This window comes from Dromaius novaehollandiae, chromosome 11 (assembly GCF_036370855.1).
Source record: "Dromaius novaehollandiae isolate bDroNov1 chromosome 11, bDroNov1.hap1, whole genome shotgun sequence".
Lineage (NCBI taxonomy): Eukaryota > Metazoa > Chordata > Aves > Casuariiformes > Dromaiidae > Dromaius > Dromaius novaehollandiae.
In genome coordinates this window covers 22,373,225-22,385,390 of record NC_088108.1, presented here as the reverse complement: position 1 = coordinate 22,385,390, position 12,166 = coordinate 22,373,225, and the positions used below count along the sequence as shown (strand labels likewise).

Below are 12,166 nucleotides of genomic sequence, written 5' to 3'. Positions count from 1 at the left end.
CCACGGGCCCCAGGACTCATTCCTGCCCTCTCTCTCATCCAGGAGACCAAGCACAAGGCAGGGGAAACAGGCCAGAAGAAGGGCAGAAAGACTGCACCTTTCGGCACCAGCACCCATGTGAAGGGCATTAAACTGCAGGCTCAGTTTCTCCTGGAATCCAGGACCTCAAGGGCACCCAGCACCACCCGGGAGCTCCCAGCAGACAGCCCTGCCTCTGCCAGGCCCCTCTTTCGAGAGGCTTCCATGAGTGCCCCAGCTGCACGAGCTCCTCACAAGCTTGTGTCTCTCCTTACACGCACTGAAAGTCATTTACATCAGAAACACGCCAGAGGAACTGGGTGTGGGCTCTGCGATAAGGGATAAGGACGTACCCTGCAGTGTTTTGCAACCAAACACTGCTCAGGTACTGCATCCCCCAGGTGGGCTGAGCAGGGGAGGTGCTCCAAGACCTGGGGGAAGAAACCGCTTCCAGTATAAGCTAGCATGCAAAACGGTGCAATTGCCCAATTAAGGGAATCAAGAGGGCATTCACGACAGACTCTGCAGCTGGGCCGAATTTACAAACCCTAGTATCTCTGTAGGAACAAGACGGTGGCACTGTACAGCACATAAATAAGTCTATTGTTAGACACACCAAAGGACTTTGCTGTACCTTCTGAATGGATCTCAGGCCCTCTCAGAAGCCTATCTTCCCACCTAACACAAGACATAAAATGAATTTGCCCTTAAGCTGCAGCAGCTGCCCCATTCCAAACTTGACACCCGAGCATCAGCCACTGAATGTGTCGTATGACGATGCCGTCACCGGAGCTGGAAAGTCCCTGACCCAGCAGGTCTCTCCCTTCAGCAAGACTAACATAACCCCACACAGCACCAGCCCTGCACGTCCTATTCATCTCCTTGGGCTCAGAAAAAACCTGGATCACAGCTGCTCAAGCGACTGCTCTGGAGACCTCAAAGATCATCCCGAAGGCTGTAAGCAGCAAGTGGTCAGTCTCAGGTGAGAGCCACCCAGGCCAGCTTCCCTCCAGAGACTGGTCCAAGGTGGTGTGCAGAACAGGGAAGGGAGGAATGGGGCCAACTGGTCCCCACTGCTGAATGAGACTCAGGACCGTGGCATTCAAAGGCAGTGGGGAAGGTGTCTGTCTCACTGCAGATATCCTCCCTGCACACCAACATGAGAAGGCATTCGCCATTCCTTCTACAGGAGAGCAGCCAATTCTGGTCAGCCTCATTTACATGACCTGTAGTGTAGCTTCCTCAAGCACCACATCAAAGGTGTTGCACATCAGCCAGAACACGTCTCGGTTCTCGGGGCACACCTGATATTAGCTGGTTACTAAGCCTACGTGCAAGGGAGGGCACAGGGGTTGCTGCGTAAAGCGTTTCACTGAGTAATTAGCCAAGCTGAATTCAAAGGTAGTGGACTTGGTCTGGACAACAAAGCAAGGTCAACCAAGGACCTAGAACTGAGGTGTCCAGTGCTGGAACCAGGAACCAAATGCAGCAAATACAAGGCAGAGGGGCCTGTGCCACAACCTGGGAAGCTGTGCAAGTGCACAGCGGCACTTCACAAGATATCTGCAGGCTCTGGGCTCTTCAGTGAGATACAATGACAGCATTTGTGTGCTTCACAGAGAGAGAACAGGCATATGTAACCTTGTCAACGGCCCCATGCTACTGTTTCTTTCCTGCAACTCAGAAACAGCTTTACTGAAATGTATCTGAAAACATAACACAAGCCCCCTGGGCCAGGACTTCCCACTGTCTGGTGCCACGCCAGCACAGCTCATTCCTTTTTTTTTTTTTTTTCCAAAGCATTCAGACTGTATTTAAGAGGATCCCACTGATATCTGCTATGTCTATAAAAACATCCGTCCATGCTGACTGACTGTTTGTAGATGGATGTGAGATCCTACAACTGAGCTGCACACTCAGTTAAGAGGAGTGAGCAACACTGATGGAGCTTTGGCTGGATTTTTGGAAGAGAAACCCAATGCCCTTGCGCTGACCAGCCTAGCCGAGGTGAGGCCTGACCCTCTCTTCTCCCTAAGTTTTGTACTTCATGGCCTGCAGTAACATTTTGTATTCTGAGGACTAATCCTGAACCAATCGCTCTGGAGAACAATTCCCAAGCAACAGCTAGTGAGCCAGCTTCCAGCTGCAACACAGAGTGGGCGATGCTCTCCTTTACGGGGGCAGCTCTTCCTTTTCGGGGGCAGGTTTCCCCACCAGTTAATCATGCTTTGCCCCTCGGCATTTCAACCTTTACAACCGCTTTAATGACCAACCCATCAGCCCACTGCAAACCACGCACATAGTTCCTGGCGTCACAGCCCGGTGCAGCACCATCCCCTGCAGTCTGAGAACCGTCTACCAAAGATCACCAAACACTTCACAAATATTAATGATTTAAGTCTCAACATGCCAATGAACTTGGGCAGCATCATCCCCTCGTGACCAACAAGCACAGGAGCAAGCTGACTCGTCCCCATCTCTGCAGGAGCCTGTAGAAGAGCCAGGGACAGCAGTCAGACCGCCTGACTCCCCGTGCTCACCTACAGACCAGCCTTCCTGCAAATCATTTCAAAGGTTCTTTCCAAAAAAGAAAGAGAGAAGAAAGCTTTGTTTTCCTTGAAAAACAGGTCTATGTAATAAGAAAGGTACTAAGAAGGATTTCACCATCCAAATTAAAGTCAAAGGCAGCAGTAAAGAGTCTCTGAAATATAAGAAACATGTTGTGCCTGGTGTGAAATTTATTGCTGCCTTACAGAATGAAGCCAAACATCTTAATATGGAAAAACACCGCTACTTTTGACCCAAACAGATCGGGAACAGGAAGTAAAAAACAAGTTACCCAGCTGTGGCCTCCCCGAGTTATGAGCAGCAGCAGAGAAACCAGCATTTCCTGTCAATGCTTGTCACAATCCATGACTGCCTGGTTTTGCACAGTTTTCCTAGGGCCCAATCCTACTCCCACCTAAACCATTAAGGATTTGCTATTAATGCTCTCAGGAGCAAAATCAGGTCTTTACTGAACAGAAATCAGTTGGGGAGGAACAAGGAAACAGACTACAGGAATGACTCCAAGCACTACATCTAGAACGGTGCAAGTCGCCCAGGGCCGGCATCAGGGTCTTCAGGCACTATGGGAACTCCTCTGGTCTCCGTGGAGCTCTCAGTTCCCACCAGCCAAATACCCGATTCAGTATAAGCATATTTCAGGAGTTAACTTTGGTTTTACTCATCAACAGCAAGCCTTGAGAAATTAAGTCCAGCCTCAATTGGCTTAAAGCATAATTGCATCGCTTTTAAATAATAGCTCTGTGTTACTTTGGTTTTTTGAGCTTGTATATTACATCCTAATTATTTTTTCAAGCTTTCTTATGCAGCTACAGGAATAACCCAGAAAGACAATACAGACAAGCTAATTTTCAAATCATCACTTAAGTCAAGGAGCTGGAGCTTAAAAAAGTGCCGAATAGACCCAGGAACCTGCAAGAAAAACATGCAAAACTGACAGTGCAACATCTTTTATTAAAGAAAGATGCCAAAAAGACTGGCTTTAAGACTTCAGCAGAACAAACACTGAATATCATGCATGTAATGCAACAGAAGCTGCCATTTACACAGACGGTATACATTAAACAGAAGCTCAAAATCTGACTTTTTAATTAAAATTCTGCTTTCAGAAAAGCTTATAATTGTTTTTATTAGCTCAAGGACATTTGCCTAAAAGATTTTAAAAGATTACGTGTCATGTGTAAAATACTTAAAAGTAAAACAAGAATTTTGATTTGTGGGGATTAAAAATGCAGACACACACACACACACACACGCAGACACACACACACACACGCAGACACACACACACACACGCAGACACACACACAACAGGCCAAATTATGGTCATTAGTACAACATGGGCTTCACAGCACATTTATGCTAGTGTAACTGAAAGCAGAATTTCACCCTACCACACTTCTGGTTAATATGTAAGCCTGTATAGAATTGAGGGAGGGGGGGAAAAAAGCACCCATAAATGTGCATAAGCACATTTTTGTCCATTACAATCTGTGACTTTTACAAGGACATGTGTTTTGTGCCATTGTTTTGCAGTAAAGTACCCTGAGCGCGCACATGAGTACACTCTCCCACACACAGCAATTTCCAGTCCTACCTCATACTCTTAAATCTGTCACCTTCGCATTCCTAAATGCTGCTTTGGCTGAGCGGTTGCATTGTGAGAAAGGAAACTCTCTCTGCACTCATGTTATTGCGCTGCACAAAATTCTCATTGCGCCTGAGAAGCCTCCCAACAAAATCCAAGTTTATCACGCCAAGCAAAGAACAATAAATGGGAGTCCGAAAAGGCAATCAGAAGTGCCGCCAAAATCTGAGCTCTTTCTCCAAAAAGGCCCTCCCTTAGGAAGGCTGCCAATCAAACCCAATCACGAGGCTGTTTTCAGAGAGTGAATAGAGTTCTTATTGACACAGCTTATGTCTGCAGCACGCAGCCCTCTGCAAGGCTTTCAAGAACAGATCGGATTACACAGGCACATTCTCTCTGATTTTATGCATTCAGAAGCTCTCAGACATAAAATACCAAGCTCTAAAGGCCACCAGTTTTCGGCTGACTATCAGTGTATGTGCTTTTGCAAAAGCACACGAACAGATCTTGGCACCGTTACTTCAGCTCAGGAGGCCCTTACCCTTGTTGAACGGGGCCCTGAACCTGAACAGGCCAAGCCACAGACTTGCTCCACACAAGTTACACAAGACAACTCACTCCCATGGTGGGTCCTTAGCATCAGGAGGGGAGGAAGGGAAAAAAAAAAAAAAAAAAAAGAGAGAGAGAGAGAGTATATATCTAGATATCAGCTGACACCATTTAAAATGGGGGAAGATAACAGTGCTCTGGGTAGACAGTCTCTCCTGGAAGCTGGCATGGAAAAACAGGAGGACGCACACCTTTTAAAAGAATACGTGCTACTGCAGCTTAACAGACATGAAGTGCACAAGTGCAGAAGTGCCATGAGCAAAAATTTAGGCAAACAAACTACCCAGGAGTAGTGATTTACATGCATGTGCGAACCTACAGAAAGCAAACTAAAAGGATCAGTTTATACAGTTTCTTTCTTTAGCAGGCACAACAAGGAACCCCATTCCAGGGGCAGACACGTGTAGAGGCAAAGTCAGGGTACCCACGATGCTGCATTAAAGGTGAACACAGAATTGCAAAATGCTTTGGTATTATAAATGCTCCAGCTTAAAGACGGTGTTTCAGCATGAGATGCAAGCCTGTGCTTAACTCATATACCAAATTAGGACCTGAGCACTGCCTTAGAGAAAGATGCGTGCACTGCCCAGAGGTCTGAAATACACTGATTAAAAATAAGTTCAAAAAAAAAAAGTCTAACAAGCCAACCAGTGCATTATGCACGAGTAACTGGTTCCCTATCAACTAGAACAGAACAATTCCTGCATCAGCTCATTCACACACAACTGAAACTGCTCACTGAAATGTTACATATGGCAAACACAGCATATCAAGCAAGTCTGCAATTCAGGGATCTTAAGGGCAAGTACACACTACAGAGTAAATAAAAACATCCTCTCCTTTCCCCTTCCAGGCTATCACTCCCCAACCAAGTGCTTCTATCACGTTTCAAAGCTTTTCTCGCGTTGTGTCCTGCTGGGTGCTGGGAGGCTGGACCTGAGCAACCCAAATGTGGGATGCCATGTCTGTCTGAAGTGGCAGTTCTCCTTTGGTTGGACATTCAGCCTTTGCTTTTGGAGTACAATAAAAGAGCCACAGCTCCTAGGTCTGCCTTTGGAAACTGAGGCCTAGGCAAACTCAGCTTTGCAGCATCCAGCCTCCCTCTCAATGAAGAGCATCGTATTTCTAGTACTCACTTTAGTTTCCTCACACAACTTCTAGTACATTCATGGTCAGAAAAGCCTACTTGTGTAAAGATTGCGTATTCTTTCCCAACATGTCTGAGTCACACCGTGGTTTGCTCCACTGCCAAAGCCAAGCTCTCACCACTGGCATGGCGGGGAGTCCTGCTGCAGGCCTTAGGAACTAAACTCTGACTGCAGACTCATAATCATCACCTGTCCCTGCACTAACCACAAAGAAAATCCTGATTTGCTTTCAGGTTCCTGACTAAACTGCAGGCGCTGGTGACTAGGAAAGCCATGGTTTGACTTGTGCATGGAGGAAGATCCATTTGCAAGACACTAGCAATGCAGTGTTACAATCAGTTTAAAGCATTATAAGCCAGTGCTGCTAATAGAGCAGCAGTCCAGGCTCAACCTGTTCTGCCTGCATATCCCAGGCCCTTGTACCAACACAACTGCTCGTGTGGCCATGTGAAGAGGTGAACCAGGGAAGCAGTACCAGTTAAAACAAGCATTCCTCTCTGTTGTTTTTCTGCAAGGTTACTTTTGACCCATGAGGACGGTAAAGCGACCAGAGAAAAGGCCTGGGAGCAGGACCACTTTGTTCACTGCAGCACCCACTTCAAAACAGATTTGGAAGCTATACTGTTAAAGGTAAGAAAGCTAAAATGCCACAATTTGTAGTCACAAGTCTACACCCCACTCTGATGCTCCCTTGAACACACAGGACAGCCCCTCAAACCCTCACTGCCGGGGACAGCCCAAGTGCAAAACGCATCTTGCTAAGCAGGGACAAGCACAGGAGTAAAACGCTAGGCCCATAAAAATCTAAGAGTACCACTCGAGCCTCATGCAAGCCATTTGCTGACAGACAAGCAGGAGGCCAAGCAGGCCACTGCTACTCACAAAGTGGAACTGGGCATGAAAACCACTAGAAAACTCATCTATGCGGATGCAAAACTGCATCCATTCCTGCAGCACCAGGACCCCAACCGCCCAGCGTCCCTACTCTTCAGTAACCTTCTTGCAGCACATGGCCCAGCGTGCGGCAGGGAGGAATGGCAGCGAGGGAAGAGGCCAGTGAGCACATCCACTCCCTCACCCTCTCCCTGGAGACCCCTCACTCTCCCTTGGTGGAGGGGAAGGAGGTGGCTCTCAGACTTCTGACTCGGCCAGATACTGCAGGAGGTGGACAGAGGTGCAGGGGGTTACAGCAGCCAGGGATTAATTTCCTCCCTAACCTTCAGGTCTGCTTTGGACCCCCATCAGTATGTCTCACTTGGAAGATACTAGCAGACTAACAGATATACAGCTGTATCCAGACTGAACACGTGTAAGGCAGCTGCTTCTGGGAAGAATGACTGCATCTGAGAACAGACTGCACCTTTTTGCCATAAAGGCATCCCATAATACCTAGAAGCTTCTCTATAGTCCATTGTCTTTCAAACAGAAACACTCCACTGCTGAAATAGCTCTCAAACTTTTCTGGGCCATCACTACTCTAAAATGAGTTCATTTAAATATGCACCATGTCTATATATATACACGCACACACACACACACACCCCCAAAGGGGAATTAGCATGTGTAAGAAGGGCTGGTGCCCACACACAACAGCGCTGCACAGCTTTAGGGTTTGCATGGGTTTAACTGTACTGCCAGGGCTCCGGCAGCGGGGTACTATAATCCTAGAGCAAATCGGGCCTGCTCGACAGCACCAGGAGGATCTTGCCCCACTGACGGGGAGCGCTGGAAAGACCAAGGCATGCAAGCTCCAGACCAGCGTGGTAACACAGTTCTTCTCGGGGTATGGACTGGTGGGGGCAGGGAAGTTTTAAGACCAAATTACAGAGTCCTTTAAATCATTCAGTTGGGCAAACGACTCAAAGCTGAACCCATAAGGCCTGTGTCACAGTCCATCCTTTGGGAGTTTTTCCCAGGGCTGAGATGCAGAATTACGGCCTTCATTTGTAAATAAAGCTCCAGGGAGCAGGACTGTGGCATGTACAGCATTGCTCCAACTTGGAGAGCAGCATCATTGCAGCCTCTACACACTACCTTAAAAGCAAAATAACCTGCAAGGAGGACGCATGGCGGGGGGAAACATCTCTGCAACCCCACAGAAGCTGCTGCATGGAAACTTTAACTGCATTACTTCTGCTACTGCATAATCCCAGAAGAACGAGCTTAATTCAGGCTGCTCCAACTCAGACACTCGATAGTTTCAACACGGTATAGACTATTACCTCGCTCTAATTACAGGATCGCATTACATGTCCAACAACTACTATAATTTAGTCTTGCCTGATACACCCCACTCAAAATTTCTCATCCCACCTCTTTCTTCCATACTTTTTGGCATCTTTTGGATAAAGACAGTAACAGCTAGCAGCACTTCAGTATCACACACACACACACACACACCTGGGGGGGGGGGGGGGAGAAGAACTAAAAAAAAGATCACTATTTCCTTGCAGAAATGAGGACAATGACCTTCATGACTGCAGAACAAACAACAAACTTGTTTTAGGCAAATAACACAGTCACGACACTACACCGTTCACACGCTCGTCTGTACAAACACATTACAGGATTACCGCTAATAACCATCGCTTCGCAATACCACAAATTCACACACTGCCCCCCAAAACAGGTGTTGATGCGACGCAGAGCCTACCCGCACGCGAAAGGAGCTTTCGCAGGAGGAAAAGCTGCAGGCTCAATCCCTCAGAGCACCCCAGTGTCGCCACCTCAAAGGCGGGGGCAGCTCCTTACAGCAGCACGCATTCTGCCTTGCAGCTCGGAGCTGCGTCTCCGGCGACGCTTGCCGCGGAAGGAAAACTCTCCCCCTCGAAGCACAGCTGCACGCGAGAGCCTCAGCCAGACGCTAACAGGTCCCTTACTTTCTCCTCGCCTCACCTTATAATCACTTCATGATCTATAGGGGAATATTTTGCTCCCTGAGCAGACGAGCTGTCCGGCCATCGCTCCACAATGATTCAGCAAGGGGGTGGCTCCCCGGCGAAGGCACACCTACCGAGAACTGTCATACCAGCAGGGCTGGGTGAAAATGGGAGAAGTTGCTCTATCTATCATGGCTGCACTTTCCGAAATGCGTAGCCCTGGCCTGGTAGGGTCGGGAGGGGGTGGGGGGGGTCTAGCTGCAGACACATGGAAATAATTCATGGAAATATCTAGAGCTTTTAACTATGGCACAAGTAAATGATGCAAAAAAAAAAGGGGGGGGGGGGAGAAAAAAAGCCAGACACTTGCAGAGCCAGCATCAACTTCGCCAGGCTGTGTTCTTTGTTTCTAGGCAGACTCCAGTGCAGTGGCAAGAACGAACAAATGCGCATGTCTTAATAAGAGTCCAAAAAAAAAAATCCCCCTCCCCTCAAGCCCCCTCTCTCATTACTGGAGCAATAGGGGAGTCCATCAAATAGTTTGTGCTGTTTTTACAGAAGTAAAAGTCTGTTTCGGTTCTGTTCTGAACACTAATTTTGCTAAGCTACGAGATTTTCAGGGGGAAGACAGGATCTGGAACACTTTCAACAATCGAGATGACTGCAAAAAAAATAGTTTTGGGTTTTTTTTTAATTAAAAAGAACGGCACTAAATACTAGCAGCGCATTATAATGAGACAACAAACAACCTTCTGCAGATGCTTTTTAAAGCCTGCTTTGGTGGCTACACGTAAATTAAAGAAAGAAACAGCCAGCAACCCGTAATAAGAAACCATTCAAATAGACAAAGAAGCAATGCGCTGGAAAAGAAAAAAAAAGAAAGAAAGAAAAATCAAACATACAGAGACCTACTGCACCAGCACCACGGCTCTCCCGGGCAAAACTTCGCCGACCGCCGCGGGCCGCAGACGCGGGGGCAACGCGGCCGCCGGGAAACTGCCACAAACTTTCGCCGCCCCCCAAAACCCCCCCGGCGAGCGCCGCGGCTGAACACGGCACCTCCCGCACGGCCGAGCACGGACATAGAGCCGGAGCCCCCGCGGGCGGGGAAGGAACCGGGCCGGGGCCCCACGGGAGACTCGGGGCACCAGGGCGGTTGGGGGGAGCAGACCGGGGACCGTCCCCTACCGGGGGGGCGGCTCGGTCCCCCCAGACGCAGGGGGGAGCCCCGAGCGGGCCGGGCCCGGCCTTACCTTGGCGGCGGCGGCGCTAGCAGGCAGCGGGCGGCCGCACCATGCCACGCGCCGGCGGCACGGGGCGAGCCACGGGGGCCGGTTTAGCACGGGGGCCGGCTGCGCGCCGCCATTTTAACGCCTCCCGCCCGCCCTCTCTGCCGCGCGCCCTGCCTCCCTGCGGCGGCCGGCCACGCGCGGCGTGGAAATGCCCGTCGGCGGCGCGCGCACACACCCGCGCGTACCCCCTCCCCGCCGCGGGCGCCCCGCTCCCCCTTCCCCCGCCGCCGTTACATTTACGCAGCGGCTCCGGGTCGCCGTGGCGGAGCTAAAAGGGCCGCAGCAGCCGCCGCCGACGCCGTGGCCCCGCCGCCTCCCGCCGCCGGGCGCACATGGTACGCTCCGGGGCCCGCGCCGCGCCCCGCCGCCGCCGCCGCCGCCGCCGCGCGCCGCCTGGCTGCTGCCATGGCAACCGGCCGGCCCGGCCCGGCGCGGCCTGGCGGCAGCGCGCGGCCCCCCGCCGCCGCGGCCCGCGCCCACCTGCGGAGCGGCGCTGCGGGGCCGCCGCGGTCAGCCCGAGCCGCCTCCGCTCTTTCTTCGGCCCCCCCTTCCCCCTCCCGGCTCCCTCACAACTTCTCCCGCGGCAGCTTAACTCTTGCAGCCTCCCCTCCTCCTCCTCCTCCTCCTCCTCCTGCGCGTAAATAACGCGCCGGCAGGTGGGTTTGGGCCCTTCGAGGTGCCGGCGGCTGAGCGGGCTCCGCGCCTCCATGGCGGGCTGGGCCCGCGGCACCAGCGCCTGCACTGCGCGGGAGCAGAGCCACCATCACGTCCCCCCACTGAGGGGCCGCGTCGCCTCCATCCCAGGAGCCACCATCGCACCTCCTTGCTGGGCAGCTGCATCTCCTCTGTCCCCAAAGCCACTGTCACATCCCCCTGCATTGTTCCCTCTGTTTCCAAAGCCACCATCACACCCCCGTGCTGAGGGACTGCATTCCCCAATCCCCCAAACTGCTGTTGTGTCCTCCCACTGCATCCCCTCTGTCCCCAAAGCCACTGTCATGCTTCCCCAGCAAGGGGCTGCATCCCCTCTGCCCCCAGAGCCACCATCTCATCTCCCCACTGCTTCTACTCCATCCCAAAGCCACCATCACATCCCCCACTGCATCACCTCTGCCTCCCAAGCCACTGTTGCGTCCCCCCACCAAGGGATTGCGTCCCATCTGTCCCCAGAGTCACCATCACATCCCCCCACTGTTTCTCCATCCCCAAAGCCACCATCCCATCCCACACTGCATCGCCTGTGCCCCTAAAGCCACTGTTGTGTTCCCCCCTGCTGAGGAGCTATGTCCCCTCCATCCCCAAAGCCACCATCTCATCCCTCCACTGAGGGGCTGCATTCCCCCTGTCCCCAAAGCCACCATCCCGTGTGTCCCCCCACCCGCCTGGGGCCAAGGGGTTGCGTCCCCTCCAGCCTTGGACGCTCTTACCTCCGTCGTGGCACAGCTCTTCCATGCTGCAGTGCTCATTCTCGCTCCTATTTTGCAACAGAAAATTGCGTACACCAGGACAGTCGCAAGGGAAAATCGGCGCAATGTGAAGCAGATGAGAGTGTAAATCATAAAGCCGCCGTACATGTTCCGCATACTGCAAACGAGGAGCTAATTTCCTCCTAGACGTCTTCAGGATGTTTCCAGTCAGTCTTCTCCAATGGGGCCCTTAAAAACACTACAAAGAGTTCAATTGCAAGCAGCCTCAGTAATTTCTGACTTTAGCCTCTAATTCCCACGGATACACATAACTTTAATTATGCATTTTGTTAGGCTGAGCTGCAAACAATTGCCAAATACCAACTATTGGATTGCTGAAGAAAATAAAGTCAATTGCGGGTTTTTTAGATCAGCATTTTGCGGGGATCAGCGACATTTGCTATGTTTTGTCAAGCGTGAGCTCAAACAGAAGCTAAAAGAAGTAGACGAGGGTTGTTTGTTGCACACAGAGCGGCCTTCCCTGAAAGCGGCATTAATGGAAATGACTGTAATAAAAACACTGGTGTTCATGGTCTAGGCAGCAAACTGGGAGCCCTAATTTCTGCACCCTCTTCTGACAATGACTTCCTCTGTGACCAAG

General features: G+C 50.9%; 1 protein-coding gene across 12 annotated transcripts in view; it reads right to left on the bottom strand.

Moving 5' to 3' along the window:
* MBNL3 (muscleblind like splicing regulator 3) overlaps positions 1-10,681 on the bottom strand; it is a 105,994-nt gene extending 95,313 nt beyond the window's left edge. For 3 of the 12 annotated variants that reach the window (XR_010391085.1, XR_010391086.1, XM_064518338.1), the window contains exon 1: positions 10,061-10,248. The gene's annotated coding sequence lies outside the window, so the exon portion shown is untranslated. Of the gene's footprint in view, positions 1-8,581; positions 8,632-8,823; positions 8,949-9,709; positions 9,835-10,060; positions 10,249-10,333; positions 10,509-10,579 lie in introns of those variants that run through there. The other 9 variants (XM_064518335.1, XM_064518341.1, XM_064518334.1 and 6 more) reach the window with 9 other exon arrangements.
* Between the last annotated feature and the right edge of the window lie 1,485 nt (positions 10,682-12,166).